Source organism: Ceratotherium simum, chromosome 6 (genome assembly GCF_057802395.1).
Source record: "Ceratotherium simum simum isolate JZ-2026a chromosome 6, ASM5780239v1, whole genome shotgun sequence".
Taxonomy (NCBI): Eukaryota; Metazoa; Chordata; class Mammalia; order Perissodactyla; family Rhinocerotidae; genus Ceratotherium; species Ceratotherium simum.
In genome coordinates, this window is record NC_141905.1 from 16,508,191 (window position 1) to 16,535,570 (window position 27,380).

Here is a 27,380-nt window from a genome sequence, read left to right on the forward strand (position 1 = left end):
TGTACAAGGATAATATATTCAGAGATTGTGTAACTAAAAGCTAATTTTAAACATACAGTGGCAATAAAAATATGTTGTTTTGTACGTAGATCCCTGTAAATGCAGAGAAAGGAGCTTGGAAGGATACCCTAAATAGGTGACAGTAGTTAGATTGCTGAGGGATGTGAGAAGACAAGATGAAGGGAAACATTTACTTTTTGTATATATCTGTATTTTTATATTTTTATTAAGCAAATGAATTCGTGTATTAACTTGTGTGATAAAAAAAGACACTTCTTTGGGATGAAGAATTCGTATGAGAGTGTGATCTCGTTTTGTCAGGCTCATTTAACGGTTCTTCATGAAAATAGTAGCTTCCAGTTGAATCAGAAGGTAGAGAATAAAGATATAGTTTACTAATTTGGTGATAATTAGGCATTAATTTGCTTGGTGTGATGCATATTCATAACTTTAGGGCAAATAGAAGAATAAAAATAAGTAGACCTTTTCCCTTATACCATCATGAATACTAGTAGTTTCTAATACATTTAAGATAGTAAACAGAGCTATTCTTCCCCTCTAGCCTTGTCTGGAATTTTCTCTCTTGCGTCTACAACCTTGTCTTCCCCCTTGCTTCTGCATCTTCTCCTGCAGTCTGGATCTCTCTCTAGTTTAGTTTTCTTAGTTTACTGGTTGAGATTCAGATCTGTTCTTACGAAATGGGAATCAGCAGTGAGAAGAAAAAAGATAAAACTCTTCTTCATTCCTTTATTCAGTTAGTCGCTGAATATAAAGATGTCTCCACTCAGTCCTTCTCTCTCTATCCCTCCCTTATATCTCATTCTAGATTACAGCAAGAAATTCCTAACTGGTCTCTCTTGATTCTGTCTTGTATTCTTGGAGTCCATTTTCCACATGGCAGCCACAACCATCTAAGACATACATCAGATCATGTTACTCCTCTGCATAAAATTTTGTAATGGTTCTCCTGTTGCTATCAGGCCATGCTTCTTCCTTGGCTACCAAAATACTTCTCATTGTGGTCATTAACAATTGTAGCCTCCTATATTACTACCTTTCCGCTTGCTCTACGGTTCTCTAGACTCTATACAATTGCTCATTTCATCTTGATTCTTTTTCCTAGACTACCAGTCCTTCAGGTTTCCTTCCTTGATATCCTAAGACTGATTTAATTTACATCTCTCTTTGTGGTCCTCTTGTACAGAACCTGATCACAATAGTTGTCTTTGTGTTTTAATTGCTTACTTGTTTAACTGACTCCTCCACTAGACTCCTTGGAAACAAAGACTAGGTCTTAGATTGTATCCCCAGTTCCTAACGTGCCCTGGTGTATTATAGGCTTTAGGTCAAATATGAATCAGTGAATGGTTAATCTTATCATGCAACCTCTCAGCCATTTTTCTCTTTTACCCTTCTTTCTCTTGTTCTTTCCCCATCTGGTGATAAAGGGAGTAGGAGAAATGGGGAAAAGGGTAGAAGGAAAAGGAAACTGAAGATGAATGGGAGAAAAGTTTGCCTCTGGGTTCTCAGTATTCTGTGCCTAATTCTTTTTTCTCCCTACACTCCAAGGATCCAAGAATTTGTTGTCATTATTACAAAGAATGGACATTTTGTATTTCAGTTTTAGATTTCTGGGCAAGGGATACGGTTTTTAGTTTAAAAACTAAGCAGAGAATATGTAGGCTGAAGTATTTAGGGGAAGGTGTATTGATGTCTGCCATTTACATTAAATTCCCTGTGTGATAATTTCAACATCTCTGCTATATCTGAGTCTGATTCTGATACATGGTCTTGTTCTTCAAACCGTGTTAGTATACCTTGTAATTTTTTTATCGAAGGCTGGATATGATGTACTGGGTAAAAGGAACTGAGGTATATAGGCCTTTAATGTGAGGTTTTATGTTTATTAGCTGCCAGTTAGGCTTTGTTTACTGTAGCTGTAGGTGTCAGAGGCTAAAATTTCCTCTAGTGTCCTTGTTTCTGTCTTCAGGTTTTCCTTGAAGACTTCTTAAATAAGGTCTGATAACATGGTTCTTTCACTTATAATCCTGTGTTATTATACAGGAGTTCTATTGATATGATGGAAGGGCGAAGAGGAAGCATTCTGTAGTCCTATGATCAGGTCTCATTCTTTTAGTGCACTGATGTCCCTTGGCTGTGACCTTCACAAGTGCTTCTCAGGCCATTCTTCTTCTTAGATGAGACAGGAAGTGTTGAGGGGGCTGGTTGGGTGTTTTCCTTCCCCACAGGTCAGTTAGGCTCTGGTAGAACCCCAGTAGGTTAGGCTCATATAAAATAGTTTCTCTTGAGGGCAGGCCTTGTTAAGAAAAACAGAATGCTCTGTGCATATTTCAAAATGGTGAAAATTTTTCCTCTTTCCCTGCCAGAAGCATGAGGAGATTTTTCTCAGATCTTCTCTGTAAGAACCTGGTAGGTCATTCATGAAAGTGTGGGGGCTCCCCTAACACTGAGCCCCCTGGAGTTTTTAACTCTCATGCTGTCCACACTGAGCCTCCAGCAAGTCATTAATTACGATTTAGGTCTTCCTACACCTCTCTAGCTCCAGCCAAAGTTTCTACTCCTGTGCTTCTTCTCTGGTAAGTTGTAATTCTCTGTATTTGCCTGTTCATCTCTCCAAGTTTGAGGGCAGTGGTTTGTCCTGTGACCTCAATTCTCTAATGGATCTAAGATGAGTTATCAATTTTCAGTTTGTTCAGCTTTTTTCTTGTGGGGATGGGAGTGATGACTTCTAGTCTCCTTACAGACTAGATGGGAAACTGGAAGTCTCCTGCCATTTACTTGTAAATGATATGATGTACAGATGTAAGTGACTCACAGATAGATAGAGAGATGGTAGAAAGATGTGTCATAAAGTAAGTAGAGTAAAACATAAATGGTAGAATCTATGTGCTGTGACCTAGGGACACAAAAGGTTGGAAGAATACAGAGAGGCATTGTCTGGAAAATTCAGAGAAGGCTTTATATTTAAGCAGAACTTTGGAGAATGAGTAGGAATTTTCCATACAGAAACTAGGAGGAGGGATGCTGTAAGGACAGATGGCATTGTGGCCAAATGTCCAGTGGACTGGGAGGACTGAAATGGTGGAAAAGCCTGGCGTCGCTGGAGCACAGAGCCTATGCCTGCCTAAATCTTAGCTCTGAATATTTTATCAGAATTACATTTTCCAGTTCCCATACCTCTCTAGTTCCTTGCTTCAGGGCCAATACTTTGAGTTGGAGCTCTCATCCTTTCCTTTGGCCTTAACCTTCAGCCATGTATCTTGGTGAGTTTTATCAAGAAAAAACTAGCTCTAGGAATAGTACAAAATAGTATCTTTCAAACCTTTTTTGAGCGTAAATGTTATATAACAACCTACTACATGTACACGCAGACACTGAAAACACAAATTTCACAAAATAATAATTCTGCCATGTTCATTTCACTCTGGTATTTTCTATTCTTTTCTACTTCGTTTTTTGAAATGCTAGTCGGGACCCACCAAATTACATTGTGTCCATTAACAGCTGTGACTCACGGTTTGAAAAACACTTGTGTAAGAGAATCCTAATATACTAGTTAGTACTCTCAGAATGAGAACTTTCATCTTCTGCCAGACTTATCCCCAAGTATTTAGTAATTTTTTATTCTATTGTAAATGGTATTGTTTTTAAATTTCAATTTCTGATCATTTTGTATATAGGAATACAATTGATTTATCTATATTGATTGTGTATGCTGTGATCTTACTAAAACCACTTATTAGTTTCAATAGCTTTTTTGCAGATTTCTTTGGATTTTCTATATAGCTGATCAAGTTGCCTGCCAATAAAGACGGTTTTACTTCTTCCATTCTAATCCAAGTGCCTTTTATTTTTCTTTCTTGATTGCATTGCTAGAATCTCCAATACAATGTTGAATGAAAGTGGTGAAGTGGACATCTCTGTCCTGTTCTTAGTCTTAGGGGAAAGCATTCAGTCTTTTCCCCATTAAGTATGATGTTAGTTGCAGGTTTTTCCTAGTTGGCCTTTTATCATATTGAGGAAGTTTTCTTTTGTTCCTAGTCTGCTCAGAGATCTTTGTCAAGAATGGATTTTGTCAAATGCATTTTCTGTGTCTATTGAGATGATCATGTTTTTTTCTTTTTTTAAAATTTGTTGACATGCTTAGTTACATTGAGTGATTTCTCAATTTCAAACCATCCCTCAGGGGCCAGCCCTGTGGCTTAGCAGTTAAGTGCGCGCGCTCTGCTACTGGCGGCCTGGGTTTGGAACCCCGGGCGCGCACCGATGCACCGCTTCTCCGGCCATGCTGAGGCGGCATCCTACATACAGCAACTAGCAGGATGTGCAACTATGACATACAACTATTTACTGGGGCTTTGGGGAGAAAAAGTGAAAAAAAAAAGGAGGAGGATTGGCAATAGGTGTTAGCTCAGGGCCGGTCTTCCTCAGCAAAAAGAGGAGGTTGGCATGGATGTTAGCTCAGGGCTGATCTTCCTCACACACACACACACACACACACACACACACAAAAACCCATCCTCCATTTCTGGAATAAACATTCCTTGATCCTGACCTATTATCTTTTTGATGTATTGTTGGATTCTATTTGCTAAAATTTTGCTTAGAATTTTTACATTTATGCTTGTGAGAGATATTGGTCTGTAGTTTTATTTTCTCATAATGTTGTTCTATATCAGAATAATGCTGGCCTTGCAGAATGAATTTGGGAAGGATTCCACCCTCTTCAATTTTCTGGAAGAGTTTGTGTGGAGTCAATATTATTTCTTCTTGAAATATTTCATAGAATTCATCAGTGAAGCTATTTGGGCCTCAAGTTTTCTTTGTGGGAGGATTTTTAACTACAGGTTCAATTTTTAAGATAGAAGACTATTCTAGTTATCATTTCTTGTTGAGTGTGCTTTTGTAGTTTGTGTCTGTAAAGGGATTTGTCCATTTTTATTGGCATGGAGTTCATAATATTCCCTTATTATCCTTTTATTATTTGTATAATCTGTAGTGATATCACTTCCCTCATTTCAACTTGCATCTTCTCCCTTTTTTTCATGATCCGTCTAGCTATATTAGCAATCTTACTGATCTCAACAAGTCAGATTTTGTTTTATTGATTTTATTTTTCTGTTTTCTATTTCATTGATATTCATGTTAATTTTTATTATTTCCTGTCTTCTACTTACTTCATGTTTAATTTGCTCTTTTCGTAATTTCTTAAGATGGAAGGTGAAGTCATTGATTTGGGAGCTTTCTTCTTTTTTGATATAGGTGTTTAATGCTGTAAACTTATGCCTAAGTATTACTTTAGCAACATCCCACATATTCTATTATGTTGTATTTTTGTTTTCATTCTGTTCAAAATACGTGCTAATTTTCCTTTTGATTTCTTCTTTGACCGATGGGTATTTTGATATGTGTTATTTAGTTTCCAAATATTTGTAGACTTTTCAGAGATCTTTCTCTTATTGATTTCTAAATTAATTCCATTGAAGTCATACTTTGTATAACTTAAATGCTTTCAGATTTACTGAGAGTTGATTTATGGCCTGGAATATCTTATGCTCTGTCTTGGAAAATGTTCTGTGTGCAATTGAGAAGAATGTGTATTCTGTTCTTGTTGGCTGGAGTGCTAGGTATAAATTAGGTCAGATTGGTTGACAGCATTATTTACTTGTGCTGGGGATTTGTTGAACTTCTTGGAGTTCTAGGTTTATAGTTTTCAAACAATTTGGCCATTATTTCTTTAAATTTTTTCCCCCCTTTCTTCTTTGGGAACTTACATGTATGTTACAATTACGTGTATATTGGGCTGTTGGAAGTTGTGCCACAGCTCCCTGATGCTCTTTCACTTTTTGCAAGTGGGGGTTCTTTTTTCTTTCTTTTTTATTTTGGATAGTTTCTATTACTGTGTCTTCAAATTCACTAATCTGTTCCTCATCCAGTGTATTTTTCCTCTCAGACATTGTAGTTTTCATATCTAGAAGTTTGATTTGAGTCTTTAAAAAATATTTTCCATGTCTCAATTTGACTTTTTTTTTTTTTAGGAAGGTTGGCCCTTAGCTAACATCTGTTGCCAGTCGTCTTCCTCTTTTTTTTTTTTTTTTTTACTTTTTTCTCCCCAAAGCCCCATTTCATAGTTGTATATCCTAGTTGTACATCCTTCTAGTTCCTCTCTGTGGGATGCTGCCTCAGCATGGCTTGATGAGCAGTGTGTAGGTCTGCTCCCAGGATCTGAACCGGCGAATCCTGGGCTTCCAAAGTGGACCGTGTGAACTTACCGCGTGAACTTAACTGCTACACCACTGGGCCAGCCCCTCTATTTGACTTTTTGAACATATGGAATACACTTATAAGTATTTGATATTCTTAGGTGCTAATTCTAACATCTGTGACAGTTTTGGATCAGTTTTGCGTGATTTGCATGATTGATTATTCTCACTATGGGTCATATTTTCCTCCCTCTTTGCATGCCTGGTAATCTGATTGGATGCCAGACATTATGGATTTTGCCATGTTGGGTGCTGGATATTTCTGTAGTCCCAGAAATCTTCTTGAGCTTTTTCTTAGGATGTGGTTAAGTTACTTGGAAACATTTTCATCTTTTTTGGGTCTTGCTTTTAAAATTTGTTAGATACGTCAGGAGCAGAACTCAGACAAGGGCTAATTATTCTCCACTACTAAGACAAGACCTTCCTGAGATACTACCCAATGTGTCATGAATTATGAGTCTTTCTAATCTGGCTGGTGGGTACAAGTACCTTTTTTGGCCCTGTGTAAACATCAGACACTGTTCCCTCTAATTATTTCTGATGGTTCTTTCCATGGCCTTGGGGAGTTTCCTCACACGCATGTGCTGGTATGTACTCTGCTGAATACTTGAGGGAGACCATCTGCAGATGTCCAGCATTCTTTTTCTGTTCAACCTTCTCCTCTCTAGTAATCTGTTCCATGAATTCTAGCTACCTTGGTCTCCCTAGACTCTTATCTCTGTTTCTTCAGTGCGGGAAGTCTTATGACCTTTGTCTCAGTTCCCTTTGCCATGCCCTGATAACTCTCAGGGCAGTAAACTGGGACAGTTATAGGGCTCACCTCATTTGTTTTCTGTCTTTTAGGCATCTCTGTTCTTCTTTGATGTCCAGTGACTTGAAAACCATTGTTTAAAGTATTTTATTTTTTCATTTCAGGCTAGATAATGAATCCAGTTGCTTTGTTACTCCATCTTGGCTGAAAGAGGAAACTAATAATTTCTTTAAAAGATAACACTTTACACATTAAAAAAAATCAATAAGTCAAGATTCCAGAACCACAGAAATGGTGCATCAAAATTCATGCCTAGTGCTTGCTAAAGAAGTGATCATTTAGTTCACCATATTCACGAGATTGGGGCTGAAAGTTTGTGAATTAGACAAAAGGTCAGACTGTCATTAAGAATTGCATTCCTTTATCAATTTATTTATTCCTCTATTTACTTGTACCTTCTTTTACACTGTCCTCATTGAGACTGTGGAAACATTTTGGTATCATAGATGTTACTTAAGATTTCATGCCCTATGCATAGTAATAGTACATACCTCATGGGTAGACTAAATGAGTTACTGTAAAATGCTTAGCACAGGGCTGCGCATGTAGTAAGCACAAATGTCAGCCATTAATATTAACATAAACTTTTTAAAGTCTGAAAAAAGCTAAAGTGCTTTTAAGTTTAGCTTTTCTGTATTAAAATAAAACTCAGAATATTTTTAGCCCACAAAGTATGTTTATGAAATTAGGATCTATATATGTTAATAGCCGTTTGGCCACTATACAGCTGATTATAGTTAATAGAAGGTTTGCATTTTTTGGTAATAATTTTTGGATGGTTATATTACTCGAGGATGCAGTAAAACATAGGTTTTCTGGAACCTTTGGGAAAAGTAAGTTACTTCTAGATGCTAACTACAATTTTCACCTTTTCTGACATCAATCCTTAAAATTTTTCAAGCGATGTCTAATAAAATGTCTTAGTATTTCATGTTGTTTAAACGGTTGGTTTAAACTTAATTTGCTCCTTTTTTTTTTTTTTTTATGCTGAGGAAGATTTGCTCTGAGCTAACATCTGTTACCATCATCCTCTTTTTGCTTGAGGAAGATTCACCCTGAGCCAACATCTATGCCAGTCTTCTTCTATTTTGCACGTGGGTTGCCACCACAGCGTGGCCACGGACAGATGGTGTAGGTCTGCACCCGGGAACTGAACCTGGGCTGCTGAAGCGGAGGGCACTGAACTTAACCACTAGGCTGCAGGGCTGGCCACAATTTACTCTTTTCTTGATGATAGTGACTGTACTATTGATAAACTTTAAGTCCACTTAAATATGAGGTATAAGATAGAGTAAATATAGTAGTAAGATGATATGTTGTATTCTGTGGTTAACCAAATATAGTATTTTCATCTCTGTGGAAGAAGTATAATTAATTCCTTTTGATAATCATGGAAGTGATAATGGGGCAATTATGTAGAAAATAGTGAAATTTTTGCAAAGTTAAAATAAAAACCAAGTTGAGGTGAAAATGCATATCATTTAGAGTTAAATCACTTAATTTTTAGTTGAAATAATAAGCCATAGTCACATTATATTTTTAAAGATACACTTGTCATATAATTATAAACAGATGAAAGCCAGTGAAATAAATGTAATTAAATTTCTCTGTCTGATCAATTTATCACATTGCATCTTCAGATAATTTTACTATATATTTGGAGAGCAGAATTAATGGAGATTCATTTAAATATAGGATGGATTTCATTTCCTTTATAGGGAGTCTAAGTTAACTTTTTTTAAAAAGAAAAGTATATTCTAGATGTACACCTGAAATTTACACAATGTTGTAAGCCAGTATGACCCCAATAAAATAACTTAAAAAAAAGAAAAGTGTCTTGTCAAGAAATTTCGTAATTGACTGCCTTTAAGTAAGTATTAAGTACTAATATTTAATAATAATTTTTTAATAAAATATTTGATTTAAACAGTTTCTGGTTATTATAGAAAACTCATAGAGAATATAGGAAGTCTAGAAAATTAGAGAAGAAAAAGATCACTCATAATTCAAACATTACAGAGATAACTACTATTAACATTTTAGTATATCCTTTCAGGTCTTTACCTATATATATTTATTTTTTTTTTAACATAGTTTGTAATGATAATTTTTATTTTTAACATTTGTTAACATTGCCTCCTGAGTGGGTAGATCAGTTTAATTTATACATTAGTTTTAGATAGATTTTTAAAGGATGATAAGTTGTTACTACCCGATAGGCAGTGTGGAGTAACGCTGAGTAGAAATCTGGGTTCTTGCCTCCTAATTAGTTGTGTTCTTAAAATCACTTCAAGTTCTTCCTCTGTTTGCTTTTTTTATACCAGTGGGTAAAAGTACTTTTCCTGTTTACCTAGGGAGGTGTTTTTTTTTTTTTTTTTTTTGATAGAAATGAATGTGCTTTGAAAGATGTGGTGTCAGATTTATTATTTTGTTATAATAATATCTAAGGTAATAAATATTTCCATGTCTGGTTAAATCTCATTAACTTGCTTCAAAATATTCTTGTTTTCTCCTTTTCTCCCATTTTAATTAGATAACCTTTATGAAAAACCATAACTGCAGTAGGAATTCTTAAACTTTTTTGTGTCTGTTGAAAACACAAGCTTTATTGCATATATGTATAGAGAGAGTCATTGAAAAATCTGTCTTTAATTTGCAGTGTCTTCAGAGACCTACAGAAATACTTTTATAGCTTCCAGACTATTACCATATATATGAGTAGTCTTCATCTGTTGTATACAGTACCTTGGTTTACCTACTTGTGCTTCCAAAATCTGACACACCCATGAAACTAATTTTTGCATTGACTAAATTTACATACTGTTATCCCAAAGTCTACGAAACGGAAGATTGCCTTTAGCTGATTATATCCTGTGAAGTAATCTAGAGCAGAATATTACCGTCTGTAAGTTAGAGGCAGCAGTAAGGGATAAAATCAATGCAGTGCTGAAGTAAGATCTTGGGTTTCACCAGACCACGTAAAAGCTTCGACTGTTGAGGATGTAAGTAAGCCAAGTCAGGGCTGTAAACAGTTTTTACACAATATCACAGTGTTAACGGCAGACCAAGTAAATACTGGATTAACTAGGACCCACTAGAGGCCATTATTAGGCACCATTATGCTTTACGTAGTGATTGTGTTTTTGATGATTTTAATCCCTTCAAATATGCCACTAAATTGTAGTATTTCAGTGTTTGTCTTTATTTCATACTAGATCCTCCTTCTCCTGAATCATGATATATATCCCTAGGCTAATATTTTACCCCAAATAGGAAAGTTTTAAGGACCATTTTGTGCCTGAAAATTATTCCATTATTGATAATATTGATATGTAATATGATTAGTAATATATTAATTTCTTTTCATTTAAATATCTCCAATATTTCTAGCATTTCTCTTTGGTCTTTTATATGGTATAAAGAATAGATTTTTATTAAATATTACCCAGCCTCATTAGATTTGCTAATCATTGTTAAATAAATAATTCCTGCTCACCTTGAAGCATGCTATAGTATAGAGTTGCCCTGGTGAGAAGCAGCCTGATGGCAAGTCATCACTTGCAATCTGTGGAGTCTATGACTTTTTATTTGGGGCTCACATTTGAAACCACTTTGTGTTTTCTGTTTTTATGTCTTAAGAACATATAAACTAACAGTTAGAAGTTACTCAGGACTCTTTGCAACTTACTTTGAACTGTGGGAGATCATGAATCTCTTCTTCTTTGAGGCACTTCCCCAATGTCCTTGAAGTAAATTTTGTGTTTACCACATAGCCTGATTTTAGTGGTCATCTCTTATTTGGGCCGGCACAGCATGTATTCCCCCTTCTTTTGGTACTAGCACGCCAGTTTCCCTTAATGGACTGTCAGTGTAGGTGCCTCACCCTTCACTGGCCAAGGACTGAGCATGTGATTCAAAGTAGGCTTACTGGATATGCTAAAAAGAATAAGAAAATTGAAATAAAATAATATTACAATGTTTTGTTTTATTAATAAGTCAAATAAGAATAATACAAACATGTCAGATTTGATGGTATTGTCAGTGTTTTTAACCCTGTTATGTGACTGTCAAAGAGCTCATAATAGAGGTAAGAGAATGTATTGGGAGTCCTCAAGACCACCCTCAGGTTTGATAATTTGCTGAGGGAACTCACAAAACTCCGTGTATAGTCACCCTTAGGCTGTGATTTATTATAAAGTGATGCAGAGCATAATCAGCCAGAGGAAAAGATGCTTGGGGTGAGGTCTGGGGGAAACCAGGTGCAAGCTTCCAGAGTCTTCTCTCAGTAGAGTAACACAGGATGCACTTAATTCCCCTAGCAGTGAATTTTGTCAGCATATCTGAAATGTTGCCAACAGGAAAGCTTGTTAGAGACTCAGCACCCAGGGTTTTTATTGGGGGCTAGTCACATAGGCACCCCATGCTTGGCACATACCCAAATTCCCAACTCTGAGAATGAAAGCAGGTGTTTAGCATAAACCGTATTGTGTGTACATACAGTTTAGGCACAGGCAGCCACTCTTATCAGTTAATTGTGGGAACCTTCTTGAAATCCAGGTTCCCATAAGTTCCCAGATGCCATCCAAGAGCCAGCCTTGCAAGCAGGCCAAAAAAAGCAGTCAGACCTGCTGTGTTAATTCTTTTGTGAAGAGAATTATTAGCTTTCAGTTTTTAAAATTTTTACTTTTTGCATTGATATTTTTAGCTCAGTTTCTGATTTCTTTGCTAGAATCTTTTAAAGCCATTTTTTATATTACATTATTTTAAATAAGTCTGCTTTTATTACCTTATTTCATTCTCTATGTTCAATATTTTTTTCATTATCACCATCCTGACATCTTTCAAGTCTTTAATGGTAGCCATGATTCCCCAAATGGCTTTCACTTTGACCATTCCCATCATAATACCTCATACTCCGTGGGTCAGGAAGGCAAATAGAGATTCTGTTGGTTGCTGAGTGTATCTATCACAAGTTCCCAGTGATGATCTAGAGAAATAACCTCTAGGACATTGGTTCTCAAACTATGGGGTGCAGCAGAGTTCCCTAGAGGGCTTGTTAAAACACAGATTGCTAATTCCTTCCCCCACAGTTTCTAATTCAGAATGTCTGGAGTGGGGACTGAGAATTTGTGTTTCTAACAAGTTCCCAGGTGATGCTGATGCTGTTGGTCCTGGGAGTACATTTTGAGGAACCTGTTTTCTAGTTTATGATATAATCCACAGACTCATGTAATCTGCAAAATTTGCATATTGGGCATACCTAACAATATGCTGAAAGTGAAGGAAAATTTGAAGGCAACACTGTCAACCCCGGTGTATTATGCAGCTGCCACTTTTCCCTCAGGATGTATATGTTCACAGGACGCTTGGCTTACGTAGATCAGCATAAGAAATATTTATTAGAAAAGCTTACTTATGTATTTTTAAGATAAATAAATAAAAGATTCTGTATTTTTTGTGTGCTCAGTGAATCCCCTCCACACCACTTGGAATTTATCATCTCACCTGGGTAATCTCAGTCCAGTAGATTCTCTTTTCAGCATTTTCTTGGGGAAAATGGATTAGCAAGGGAAGTGCTAGAATTTAAGGGCTTTATTGGCTTTTCTTTCCATCTGGGAATGCTTATAGAAGGGGATGCCATCGAAATATTTTTCATGACCTTAGTTGGGTCAGAGAATCCCAAGGAGGCAGAGTTTAGCTCGTGGCAAGATGGGCATGGTGATCACAAAAGGTGGCAGGGCAGGTTTGATAATGAAATTCTGAAAATGTTCTGATACACGTGGGATCCTTAGTTGGTAAGCAACCTAATAATTCATTTGATTGGTATAATTTCTTAAAAGTCCAGGTCTGATGATGAACAATCTGATGTAAGCTATCCTATTAAAATGCCTTGAGATTGAGTCTGTTTAGTTCTCAGAGCCCATTGAAAGAAGGCAAGATCGAGTACTCTGGAGGGCCTGTTATAGATCCCTGTATATAGTGTGACCCTTCCTACCTGCCTTCACTAATGATACCTTGTGTTCATGTACTTGAAATAACTTGTGCAGTGGGTAAAGGGAAATACTCAATTCTTAAAATGGGGGGGGGTAGGGGTTAACTATTGAGAATTGGCTCTGATGTAACAGTAATTTCTGGTGACCCAGAAGATCACCCTTATGATCTAGCAGTAAGACTAGGTACGTATGGAGAGTCAGGAGATAGGGTTTTGACCTAAGTATGTTTCCCTACACTTGTCCTAAAATTATTTCTCTTGGTCCTAAGTGAATAGATATCCTTAGCAACAAACAGAATCTCCGTTTAGTGTGATGTAGTATAGTAGAATGGCCAAGTAAAAGCTAATTGGTGCCACCATTAAACGCTTTAAAGATGCTGGGATGGTGATGAGGGTAAAAAAGAACAAACCAAAGCAAACAAAAGAAATTACCCCCAAACAAAACAACAACAAAATAGGGAAAAAAAACCACCCTAAAATATGCACACAAGAAAATAAGGCCTTAAAAAAAATCTCACTTATATTGTCTTTAATAGTACTGTTTATCTTGTGTTGTAGACTAATAACCTATAAAATAAAACGAGAATTCTTTTGATGAGATGTATCAGAAAGTTCTTTCCAGTTTTAGTGATAGTTTTAATACAAATTGAGACTGCATAGGAAGCAAGGACCGTGTATTATTGTAAGTGATATCATTCTTCAAAATTAGTTTTCCTAGAGCAGTTCCAAGTATTTATTTAGCTTTGTATTATAATGAAATATATATACCGTAGTTAACCAAGATTTTTTTTTCCCCCCCCAAAGCCCCAGCAGATAGTTGTATGTCATAGTTGCACATCCTTCTAGTTGCTGTATGTGGGACGCGGCCTCAGCATGGCCGGAGAAGTGGTGCGTCGGTGCGCGCCCGGGATCCGAACCCTGGGCCGCCAGTAGCGGAGCGCGCGCACTTAACCGCTAAGCCACGGGGCCGGCCCAGGATTTTTTTTAAAATTATTTTTATTTTAATTTTTTTTGTGAGGAAAATCAGCCCTGAGCTAACATCCGTGCCAGTCCTCCTCTCTTTTTGGTGAGGAAGACTGGCCCTGGGCTAACATCTGTGCCTGTCTTCCTCCACTTTATATGTGATGCTGCCACAGCATGGCCTGACAAGCGGTGTGTCAGTGCGCGCCCGGGATCCAAACCCGGGCCGCCAGCAGCGGAGCACACACTTAACCGCCACACCACAGAGCCAGCCCCTAACCAGGATTTAGATAAATTATTCAGTAAATATTCAGTGAGAAAAGAGTAGTTAGTAGATTAATAATAGACTAGGAGCTTATTTTTTTGGAAGTGGTTGAAATCTTATTTTCAGTACTGTGTTTCAAAATTGTGGGTCAAGTTACTTTTGAGTTACTGAGATTTTAATTTGAAGGCTTTGGTAGCCCCCTGCCCCAATCCGAAACAATCTGGCTGGAATATACAATATTAAATGTGTCCAGTTAGTCTTCTCAGTGTCACAGACCTTGAAGACTTCTTTTTAAAAAATTCCTTTTGACAACATAGCTGAACCTGGAGGGCATTATGCTAAGTAAAATAAACCAATAGAGAAAGGCAAATACTGTTTGGTATCACTTATGTGTGAAATATAAAAATAAATTAATTAATTAAAACAAATAGGGGAAAAAATTCTTTTGTCTTTAAATATTGATTTAGTCTTTTGCTCATTCTCTCCAACTAGATCATGAATTTTTGAAGCCAGGAAAAATGTTTTAGTTTTTATATATTCTGGGCATCTAGCCAGGAACATAGTAGGCATTCCAGTTTTGATTTGGTTTGATTGATTGATACATTTGTTCATTCATTCACTTAGTATTTATTGAGCAGTTACTATTCTTGCTTTATTCCTGGTTAATGCTCTATTTTTTTCTTCTGATTTGGTAAGAGATTTCTAAGTTTTGAAAAATATGAGGGGAAAAGTAGAAGAGTCTGTTGAAGGTAGAAACCATTGTTGTTTTTAAAGTATTAATATATTTTTAATAAATTGATAAGATTGTAGGGCTAGACCTATCTAGTAAAGGCTTACAAGTTGATTTTTAAAAGTTGGGAGCCAGAGGTTGTATCTTACTACTATTTTCTAATGCTACTATTGCTATAATAGTGATCTGATATCCTTGAATAGCTTTTTAAAAAATCTGATTTTTTGCTTTGTGTGTTCATATTTCATTATTCCTTATTGATCTTGTATAGTGTGACAATTTAGCTTAAAATTTTAAACTGGAGTTGGTTTAATGTTTGTATAGATGTGATCTAAGTGCTAAATATCCCAGGACATTATTGATGCTTAATAAATATTTATAGAATTGCACTTACAGTTTATATTATTTCTACTTTGATAAATTTCTGATGGGTTTTAATTAAGACTATTTTGATTACATGTAATAGAAATCAGCTCAGATTATAAAAAGCTGAAAAGAGAATTTATTCTAAGGATATAAAGTACTCGAGAGCAGAAACTCTGAAGAGGGATTTATCTTGGAAGTTGGAAAGCTAGCAGGAACTAAGCCTAGCTGTTCTCTCAGAGGACACAGTCTCTTACGTGTCTCTTTTTTCTCTGCACATCTTTGTTCTTTTCTTTTTCTTTATTTTTCGTATTCTCTCTTTGCAGACCAGTTTTCTCTGCTTCTCCCTACATATACCAGAAAATAGCTACCACAGGCTGTATCACTCTACTCTGCCAACAAATTGATTAGCCTTTCAACTTTAAATTCCTAGGAGAGAGAACCTGGTTGGCCTAGTTTGGATCAAGTGGCTGGCTACCAATCTAATCAACTTCTTGTTGGCAAAGCATATTGCCAGAACATATCTGTTTGTTAAGTGAAATAATCTAGTAACTGATTTTTGTCACATTAGCAACTTATTCTTTATAAAACTATGTGAACTTTTTTTATTGTAAAAATTTGGTCATCTGATAAGTTATAAACACGTTTTAGATTTATCAGCACATAACATAATTTTATGTGTAACAGGTCACAACTATATTACATATTTATATTATATAATATATTTATATTATATATGAATATATATTATATATTTATTATATTACTGTTATCAACCCCACTTTTCAAATGTGAAGCTAGGCTCAGAAAAGTTAAATAACACATCCCAAAGGTCATGTAGCTAGTAAGTTACATACCTGGAGTTTGAACCCTGGTACTCTGATTCTAGAGCTTTTGCTTTTGACTTCTCAGTATAAGATGCCTCCCAATGTAATGTGGTTTTGAAATATAAATTTTTTTTACTGTAGAGAAATCTCATTTAGCAGGGCTTAACTAATGTCTAACTTCTTTGGTTCAAAAAAAAAGTATGTGTATGTATACAGTCATGCACTGCATAATGATGTTTTGGTCAACAATGACTGCATATGCAGTGGTAGTCCCATAAGATTGGTACCGTTGTAGCCTAGGTGTGTAGCATGCTATACCATCTAGGTTTGTGTAAGTACTCTAGGGGAGGAAGAAATTTTCCTCTACCTTTCTAGTTTCTTCTGGCTGGTCTAAGAATTAAATTGACATGAGACAGATTAACAGGAGAAAAACAAAAGTTTAATAACACATATACATGGGAGAAACCCAGGAAAACTAACTCGCGAAAGTGGCTGAAGCCCTCACATTAAATACCATCCTCAGCTAAAGACAAAAGAAGGTGTTGGGAGTGGCACGAGTCAGGGACTTCAAAGGTAAGGAAGGCAATTCACAGGTAGATGAAAAGGAGCAAATGTTTGGAAAACAAGTGTTTTGCCACACAGAAACAGAATAGGGGAGGACAACAAATAGGCTTTTCCAGGTTCCTCCTTGCCACCTAGTTCATGTTATGCTAAGGTGATAGCTCACTTCCTGAGACAGTTTTATTATTATTTTTTTTGTGAGGAAGATTAGCCCTGAGCTAACATCCGTTGCCAATCATCTTTTTTTACTGAGGAAGATTGGCCCTGGGCTAACATCCGTGTCCATCTTCCTCTACTTTATATGGGACACCGCCACAGCATGGCTTGACAAGCGGTGCATTGGTTGGCGCCTGGGATCCGAACCTGCGAACCCTGGGCCACTGAAGCGGAGTGTGTGAACTTAACTGCTATGCCACCGGACTGGCACCGTGAGACAGGTTTTTTTAATCTGAATTCTTTTAGGCAGTAAAGGGTGAAGTGACAAGAAAATCCTTCTGAGTCTTTTGCTTCTTAAAAATAATCAGCCTAAAATAATCCTCATGGTAAAGAGACACATTTTGCAGTGGCAAATTTTGTTCTCCATCAGTACACTCTGGTGTTCACACAACAGTGAAATTGCGTAACGACTCATTTCTCAGAATGTATCCTCGCCTCATTAAGCGACACATGACTGTATATGTACCTATATATAGCTGCAATTGTGGGATCAGGGCATCCAAAGATGAAGAAGACACTATTTCTGCCTTAAGTTGCTCCATCTAGGAGAGAAAACAGATACAAATCATTACAGTGTGAAACGTTCACCTTTATAAAATGTTTGTATCCATTTGGGACAAGCAAAGCCAGTATAGAGTATAGCAATGAGTATTGTAGCATTGGTTACCAAAGGGGTTAATATGTTAGTGCTCTGAAATTAGAATGATTTCTATGACCTAGAATGTTTATCATATACTATGTGGGTTGATTTCTTTTGGTTTCTAGACAAGTAATGGATAGATTTTCAAGCCATTAAAGATTACTGTTTCCTTTTGATGGCATTTTCAAGGTCATATTCTTGAGGATGTAAAACAGGATAAAAACTTGGTTGGTGGGCCAGACAGCCTCCATCAAGTGAGAAAAAATAGCCGTTGCTCTGTTAGTGGTATAATGGGTCCAGTGTAGGCTGCCCAGGACCCAGACCTCAGTGAGAGACCCAATCATCTGGCAATAGGAGGAAATATATGTAGTTGAAGTCTTGTGGGCCCCTGATTGATTAGTAGTGCAAAGCTGGTCTTGCTCATGGGCAATAGAGCAGGTGCAGGGTCTGAGCTGATTGCGTGTGGAATAGGACTGTACTGTTAGGTGTCTGGACTTTTGGTCTGTGGTTTCCCAGCTGCTTAACAGAAAAGGAGAAAATCAATGTTAGGTTGGACCGTATAAAATTGCCAATATTTGACCTTTTTTGATCTATAAAAATAGCAATTTCATATTTAATCTTATATTTGCTGAGTGATTACCCAGGATCTGTCAGTCTCCTAAGACTCTAAGTATGCTGCTTAATTTAATTTAAAACTTACAAGCACCCTACAAGATGAATCTCCAGTCTACAGATAGGAGACCAAAGATCAAAGTGGTGAGGTGACATACCCCAAGACAGCAAGTTAACTCAGTACATGAATAGCAATCTCTCTTGTTGCAAAGCTGTAGAATTTTCAGATTTGCCCAGGTCTTAATCTGTACATCGAGCAGTTCAAGTAGACAACCACCACTCTGAAATCAGATAACAAAGAGATGGCTTGCATCAGGAGAGCTAGTGAACCAAGACCCAAACGCCAAGTCCACAAGATTTGCTTCCCCATTATTCTCACTGCTTCTGCTCTCTACCAGCCAGCTGTCTTTACTCCTACCTTCTTGTCATTCTCTGTTTCACCGATCCTCCTTTTCTAATTTTTTCCCTCCTTCTATCTTCCTCTTTCTGCAATCATGAAGAAATAGGTACACAAAGGCTGATGCAGCACAGGTAAGACTATGTCGCAATTAGCACTCAGTTTATAGAATCACATTTAAGGTGTGGAAGAACATGCAGGCTTTATTAAGTGAAAAAATAAAAATTTACAATGAAGTAAGAGTAGTTAATCAAACTGTGTGTCCTCAATCTATCTGGTTGGTTATCTTGCCCGGGGAAAATGTCTGGAATGGTATTCTAACAGTCATCTCTGAGAAGAAAGACATTTCTGCTAATCTGATTTTTTTCCCCTTAGTTTTCTACTGTTATTTTTATTAGTAATAAAACAAACATGTAATACTGTTTATTTTCAAGTCGTCTAAAACAAAAAACTTGGTTCATGGGGATTTTTAAGGATTATTATTATTATTTTTTTTGGTAGTCAAGCAAACTCTTAGAAAATGTTCTCTAGATGCATCCTTAGTGACTTATCTTGTGACATTTCAAAATGTTCTACTTATTGCCTTCTAATTCATGCCAGTAGATATTACTAACATGCCCAGATAGATATAAACCATAACAATGCCAGTTTATAATTTCTCTTTGTAATTCTAATTTTATTAAAAAAATTTTTTTTTTTTTTGATAAGGAAGATTCACCCAGAGCTAACGTCTGTTGCCAATCTTCCTCTATTTTTGCTTAAGGAAGATTAGCCATGAGCTAACATCTGTGCCAGTCTTCCTCTATTTTATACGTGGGTCGCCACCTCAGCATGGCTGACAAGTGGTGTAGGTCCATGCTGATCCTAACCCATGAACCCAGGCCACCAAAACAGAGTGTGCCGAACTTGAACCACTACGCCACAGGGCTGGCCCCAGTAATTCTAATTTTTGAACTGGCTGCACCACTAGCTTCCCTCTAATTTCCAGATCGTTCAAGTTTAAATATTATAAATAATTATAATATGTTCTGAGAGTGATGTTACTCTAAAGCACATTCATTTGCATTTGAATAAGGTTTCAACTTGACTAGTAAGATAACAAGTAAGATTAACCTCTTCTGAGGGCAAAATAAATTGGCTGCCTTTGTGTTATATGAGGAAAGTGCTTTTGCTTTTTTTGGCGGGTAGAATAATGTCTTAAATACAGTAGGCACTTAGTAAATGTCCTTCCCAGTGTATTTCTCTCTTACCTCTTTGTTGAAGATGAACATTTTGGTTAGAATGTCTATTTTGAGTTATTTAAATTTCCAGGAATATACAGATACCCCTCTGTTAATATCTGTGAATATGCAGGTATCTCTCTGGTTAATAGATGTGGGTCTAAAATTTATTTTATAAGTAATTTGTGGCTCTATCTTCTAAAATAACTTAAATTTTAGGAAGGATTTTGGGAAATATAGATAGCATGCAGAGAAGATTTTTGTGTTTGAGGAGAACGGTTGATTTTTTTTTAATATGCAACAACTTTTACAATTCAGTAAAAAAGAAAATGAGTACCTCAGAAAGACATAAGTGAGCAATTCCTAGAAAAAGATATGCAAATGCCCAATAAATATATACTGCTTTAAGAAATCATTTATTTTCAAAGAATTTCAGGGCCGGCCCCGTGGCTTAGCGATTGAGTGTGCACGCTCCGCTACTGGCGGCCCGGGTTCAGATCCGGGCGCGCACCGACGCACTGCTTCTCCGGCCATGCTGAGGCCGTGTCCCACATACAGCAACTAGAAGGATGTGCAGCTATGACATACAACTAGATACTGGGGCTTTGGGGGAAAAAATAAATAAATAAAAATTAAAAAAAAAAAGAATTTCAAATTTATGTTACAAAGAAGTCATATAATCTATATATATACACATATATATGTACCCATTGTCATTATCATTAAACTTTTTTGAGAACAAGCTACAGGCATGATGTTCTGTCACTCCTAAATACTCCAGTATGTAATTCCCAACAAAAAGGACACTCCTGGGGCTGGCCTGGTGGTGTAGTGGCCTCTGCTTCAGCGGCCCGGGGTTCATGGGTTTGGATTCTGGGCACGGACCTACTCACCACTCATCAAGCCACGTTGTGGCGGCATCCCACAGACAAAATAGAGGAAGATTGGCACAGGTCTTAGCTCAGGGACAATCTTCCTCAAGCAAAAAGAGGAAAATTGGCAACAGATGTTAGCTCAGGGCCAGTCTTCCTCACCAAAATATAATAGTAATAATAATAATAGTTTAAAAAAAGGACATTCTTTTACCTGCCCTGCATTCAACTCTCTAAGTCAGAATATCAGCATTGGTATAATACTACCGTCCCATTGACAGACTCCTTTCAAATTTCTCAAACTCTTCTAATAATGTCTCTTTTTCCTTTCTGGTTCATGCTCTATCCAGGAATACATGCTGCATTTGGTTATCGTGTCTCTTCAGACTACTTCAATCTAAAACTGTTTCCTAGTTTTTCCTATATTTCATGTTCTTTAGCATTTTAAGGAATACAGACCTTACATTCTGTTGGATAACTTCAACTTGGGTCTATCTAATTTTTCTCGTTATCAAAGTCATTCTTGGCAGGTATACCACAGAAAGGATGCTCTTTTGTTCTCAGTACATCACATCGTTCCACCACTAATAACTGAGTAGTGTTCCAGGATTATGCCAATATCCTGTTCTTTGTCAAACCTGCACTCATCAGTTTAGTATCTGTTGACAGCTATATGAATCAGTCACCTTTATGGTGGTTGCCAGAAGATGATTCTCTATTTCCATCATTCCTGCTACATTTATTAACATCTTACTATAAGGAAGAGCTTTCTCTTTTCTGCATTTATTTATTTATTCATCATTTATTCATTCATTCATCAGTATGGACTCATGGATGTCACAAGTTTTATTGAATGGGTTGTAATTTTGATGCTCAAAGTTTCCTGCATTTGACCAGTAGGATCCCCCTCAGGGTGGCTTCTGTGTCCCTTTGAAATGTCCTCATCATTCATTGAGCATTTCCTTACTTTCTGGCACAAGATGTTTCAGATTCTTCTTGTACTGTCCCTGCCCAACTTTGAAATCAGCCATTTCTCCAAGGATTCCTGGTTCCTTGTAATGTAGGTTGGGCTTTAGAAATCAAGATACAGGTTATTGGTATGCTTTTTGTTACTATGCTGTGAGTTGCTCTTAGGCCTTCTTGGTGGACAGAGTTAGGAAAATACGTGGATATATATATATGTGCACACACAGACACACAAATATATATGCATATACACATATACATCTATACTGGTTCATTTACATATATATGTACATATATAAAATACAACCATAAATTCATATTTCTAATTCTAGTTCAATACCTTAGACTTCTTTATAGCCTTTCCCCTTCCTTACTTTTAAATTTCTTTGGCAGTGAGAAACATGGCCCCACTACCCTCAGTATATTTACTTATTTGATCCATCAGTTCACTTATTTGGTCAGTGTAACAAATTTTCCCACCATGCTTCTCATTTCCTCTGTCTCTAACTCAGCTGCCACCATGTCCTCAGCCACAGTGTCTGCCTGTGCTTTCATGTGGCTCCCCTAATCTCCTCTTCACTGCCTTGTATACTCAGCATCTGTCCCTTACCTCCTGTGCCTCCCCAACCCTTACCCCTCACTACCTCATGTCTTTAGTACCACATGAAAAGGAAGAGGAAATGGCCCCAGAGGAGATTTTAGAGTTAGATTGCACAGTTTTATTTCCTCAGAGTACTCTTTTTTTTGGTATGTCCCCCAAATTGTACATTTTAATTTTAAGCTGTTTTTAAATGATAGACCGTTTCGTATATAGGTGTGAATATTTTTCATTCATTCATCTGTTGGAATTATCTCTATTATTGTTTTAATGCCTCTTTGAGATTGTCATATACAAAAAGGTTTTTTTCATAGATTTATTGTCATACTGTGTGTTTACATACATTTATTTACTGAGGATTTTAGCATCAAATTTAATACTCTTGTTTTCTGATTCTCCTGGCTGCATTGGCACTGCCTTAGTAACCAGTTTGAATGCTTACTCTTTTTAAGAAACTACCCCAATAAAATGTCATCTAGCGTGTTTTGCTTTTTTAAAAATAGATCTTGAGTAACTGAATATTTCCTAGGCAGTGTCGACATTAGTCAGCCATTTGGAGAATTGATTCAACTATTTTCTTTCTAAAATTTTTTTCATATATTTGGTGTACTTGCAGCCAAAGGCACATTAGAGATTACTGTTGATTCATTTGGGCACTTATGAATGTTTCCCTGGCATTTTGGCTTGTTGAAGGATTGTTATCCCCCAATAGCTAGTTTAAAAATCGCTTATGCTTTTTAGTGTTCCCATGGAATTCAGTGGTTTATAGGTGCCAGTTAGGGCATTTGCTAGATTGACTAGAAAAATAATTGTTTAAGCAATGCTAGATAACTGTGAGGTAGCTGTTTCCTTGACAAGTAGAAAACTGTTGTGTTTGCTAAACAAAGGGATGATAATTTAGTAGTTTAATTTCCTTTTTGGCATGGAGGTGCTACATAAAAACATTTTATTTTATCCTCTGAGATGGTCCATATTGTTGACCAAAATCAGAGAAGCAGAGCAAAAAGAGGTTAGAGTTTTTTTCTGGGTGTGTACATGAATACTTAACAGAGTTGGTGTTGGTCAAAGGAGTCTTAGTTAACCTGCTGGCATAATTCTTTGAATATCTCTATGTTGGACCAAAGTACAGTAGCCTCAGAATAGGTTTATATTCTTGGTTGTCTTTCTGCCACACTAAAGGGTTGTGGTACACTTTCTTTTTTTTTTTTTTGTGAGAAAGATCAGCCCTGGGCCGGCCCTGTGGTTTGGTGGTTAAGTGCGCGCGCTGCGATGCTGGTGGCCCGGGTTCGGATCCCGGGTGCGCATCGAGGCACCACTTCTCCGTTCATCCTGAGGCCGAGTCCCGCATACAGCAACTAGAAGGATGTGCAGCTACGACATACAACTATCCACTGGGGCTTTGGGGGGAAAAAATAAAATAAATAAAATCTTTAAAAAAAAAAAAAAAAAAAAAGATCAGCCCTGAGCTAACATCCGTGCTAATCCTCCTCTTTTTGCTGAGGAAGACCGGGTCTAAGCTAACATCTATTGCCAATCCCCCTCTTTTTCCCCAAAGCCCCAGTAGATAGTTGTATGTCATAGTTGCACGTCCTTCTAGTTGCTGTATGTGGGACGCGGCCTCAGCATGACCGGAGAAGCGGTGCGTCGGTGCGCCCCTGGTATCCGAACGCAGGCCACCAGTAGCGGAGCGCATGCACTTAACTGCTAAGCCACGGGGCCCGCCCTGTGGTACACTTTCTTATAGAACATCCCTACCAACACTTAACCTCTCTTGCTACTAGAATTCAATGTGTTACTTTAGAATAAGGGGGATAATGTTTAAGCACCCCCCCATATATATATGTATGTGTGTGTATATATACGTGTATATATATGTGTGTATATGTATATAAGTGTATATACATATACACACAATTTTATTGGCACCTGCTCTATTTATGTGGGATCTCTTTTGTATAGGACTTAAAATATTTTTTAACTTACAATTTTCCCCCAGATGATTAAGTAATAGTAACAGCCTTTATTTGGCACTGTATGCTGGGCCCTGCTCTGAGCCCTTTACGTGTAGCATTTCAATCCTTATCCCTGTGAGATAGTCAGTATTATTATGTCCTGAGGCACAGAGGTTCTAGCCCAAGGTCACCTAGCTACTAAGTGGTAGATATGAACCTAAACATCTAATTCAAGAGCCTGTGCTCTTAATTACTGTATTATACTGACTCTCATTAATATAGTCATTCCAAATACAGTGGACAATACAGAAAAGTATTAATAAGAAAATTCAAAATAACCCATAATCCCACTCGGTACAGATTATAATACTTTTTATTGTTCTGATGAATTGATATAATAGCTGGAGTTGCCTTCATAATAGTCAGGGTTTGGGAGGAATGGGTAGGGGTATAGATGAGACAAAATTGTTTGAGTTGGTAATTATGGGAGCCAGATTATGAGTATTTGGGGGATTTCTTATACATTTTTATCTTCTTTTGTATATCTTTGAAATGTTCCTTGTAGGCATTTTAAAAAGCAAATACATGCCAATTGTAAAAAACAAAGAAACAAAAAAGGAACCTTTTGTTTTTTTAAAAACAGGAAGACTTCCTTTGAATAAAATATTTTCACATACATACTCCTCCATTCCACTCGCTTTCCCATAACATACTCCTCCATTCCACTCGCTTTCCCATAGGTTAATGTTCCTATCTTTATTATGTATGTTTTTTCTATATGTATAATATACGTATATATCTTTATTTCTGCATTTCTAGAAGTAGAAAAAGTATAACGTTTTAAAGACATACATATTACCAAATACCCTGTTACTTTCTCATTAGATTTAGTACTGAAAAATATATTCTGAGGAGTATTGACATTAGTTGAAAAAGCGAGGAAAGTGGTTTAACTTTCAGTTTACATTTACTTATGATGAGCAATCATTTAAAAGGAGGGGCTACCAAATCTGATTTTACATTGGTTTAATGACTGGTTTGCCCACATTGAGTGTTTCATAATATTAATAGTGATTGTTAATAGTTAAATACTTCAGGCAGTCATAAATGAATGCTTTCTAATATTGACCCTATTTTCCTGATGTGGATACTGAAGCTGAAAGAAGTTCAGTAGCCTACAAAAACTCATCTAGTTAGTGTGAGGAAGAAAGCTGGGATTAGGACCTTGTCTTTCTGCTTTGAAAGCTTGTGCTGTTAGTCTGCTTTATTACCTCATGTTATGCTAATGATAGAGTAATAATTTATGCTCTGCTAAAATTACATATACAGATCTGACCATATAGGTTATGAATTTCATTTGTTTTTCTGTAGAAATTCTCATTCATATTTTGGTTAGCATGGTTTCACTCCTCGATGATATGTGTCTCAAAGTATCCCATTCTGATCATTTTTGTAACCCTGATGCTTTGATGTAGGCTTGTTAAACAAATGTATACAGAGTTCAAATTATTATATTCATCTAATGATGAGAATTTAGGAGCAGAAAAGTAACTTACCTAAGATGATGCAAAAAAAAAAAAGAAGCAGAAGTAAGATCAGAACATGGATTTTTGCTTTTTCTATTCTCAACAAATTAACACTGCTCTAATAGTGTATTTCAATTTTAGCAGGTTTTTATTAGACTTGTTTCCCTTTGCAAATATTTTTCTAGTAGACATTTTCTTTATATGCCTTGCTAATTCCTTTTTATATGTTCTAGCTTGAAGGAAGGAAAATGTTACCCTTCAAAATAATAATTTGTCCCCACAATATTTGAGGTAATTATTGCTCTTTTCTGTCAGTGTGGATTTTCATGTTGGTAAGGATGTGGGACAGGCTTAGCTTGGGGGCAAAATCCCTCTCTCAAATTCAAGTTGAATAAATCTGCTCGGTAAACATATTTAAAATAGTTTGCTGTAGTTGGAATGTTGCCAGTGTTTAATATGAATATTAATGAAAAGAATATATAAATGAGTTTCTGTATACTAGTAGTGTAAAAATATTACTATTCTATTCCATTTTTTGTTCAAAATTCTCTATAATAAAAATATTTTAAAAGATTATCACTTCTTATTTGTTCCTGAGTAGGCACAAATGTGCAACTTTTAGTTGATTTCTGTTTTCTTCTACATTTCACAATTTCTGGTTCTTCATCAGTTTTCATTTATTTTAACTATACTGTTTGTTTATGGAATTAAAATTTTAATGGCTAATAAAGCAAGATGTGTTAATGTGGAGAGGTTACAAGTTGTGGAGACTAGTGAACCTGTGGTCATGAAGACTGCCCCACCATTTGGGTTTTTCTAGGATTAACACACAATACTAATTGAGCCACAAAGTGAATTGGTGTCTTTTTGAAAATTTCTTAAAATTTCTGGGTGAAGTCCTGTGACTCCCTTTCATATTCTTGCTAAAATAAAGCCACCAGCTTGTTTAGAATTTAACCAAAATTTTAACCAAGGAAAATGGTATTTTAAGATGGCTAAGGCAGGTAGGTCAAGTAGAAATGCATTTGTTAACTTTAGGTGTAAGAGTAGTGCAAAGTTATCAAGTTGTAGTTAATGATATCAACAAATTTAAAAAGTAGTAATGCAGAAATGATTACCTTTCTATGAAGATACACTTCTGTTATGGCATAACTGAATTGAAATATAGGTATTTTCCTAAGTAGATTTTAAAAATCATAGTCTTGATATGTTTTGAGTTATTTTTTTATACTTTTCGTGAAAGACATAGAATGAAAGGCAAATGGCCATTAAGGAGGTTGGCTTCATATTTTTAGTTGTAGCACCCTTGTCTTGGTTTATGTGATACCTCCCTGCCTTTAAAAAAGTTATTAAAATTAGTTGATGTAATTATGGGCACTTTTGTTATTACATTAGAATATCTTTTTTTTTTTTTCTTCTTGAGATAGATCACTCCTATGTGTATTAGCCACAACCGTTAAGGGTGAATTTATGTTAAGATCCAAATGAAATTGATATTTTCATGGTTCATTGCTGTATAACAACATTTTCCACCTTATGTTCTATGGAATTTCCACAGGATGTTAATAGATGTTAATAGGAAAAAAAG

General features: G+C 36.4%; 1 protein-coding gene across 4 annotated transcripts in view; it reads left to right on the forward strand.

Moving 5' to 3' along the window:
* The window catches only part of ARID4B (AT-rich interaction domain 4B), a 147,523-nt gene that overhangs the window by 30,973 nt on the left and 89,170 nt on the right, over positions 1 to 27,380 (forward strand). The window lies entirely within an intron of this gene.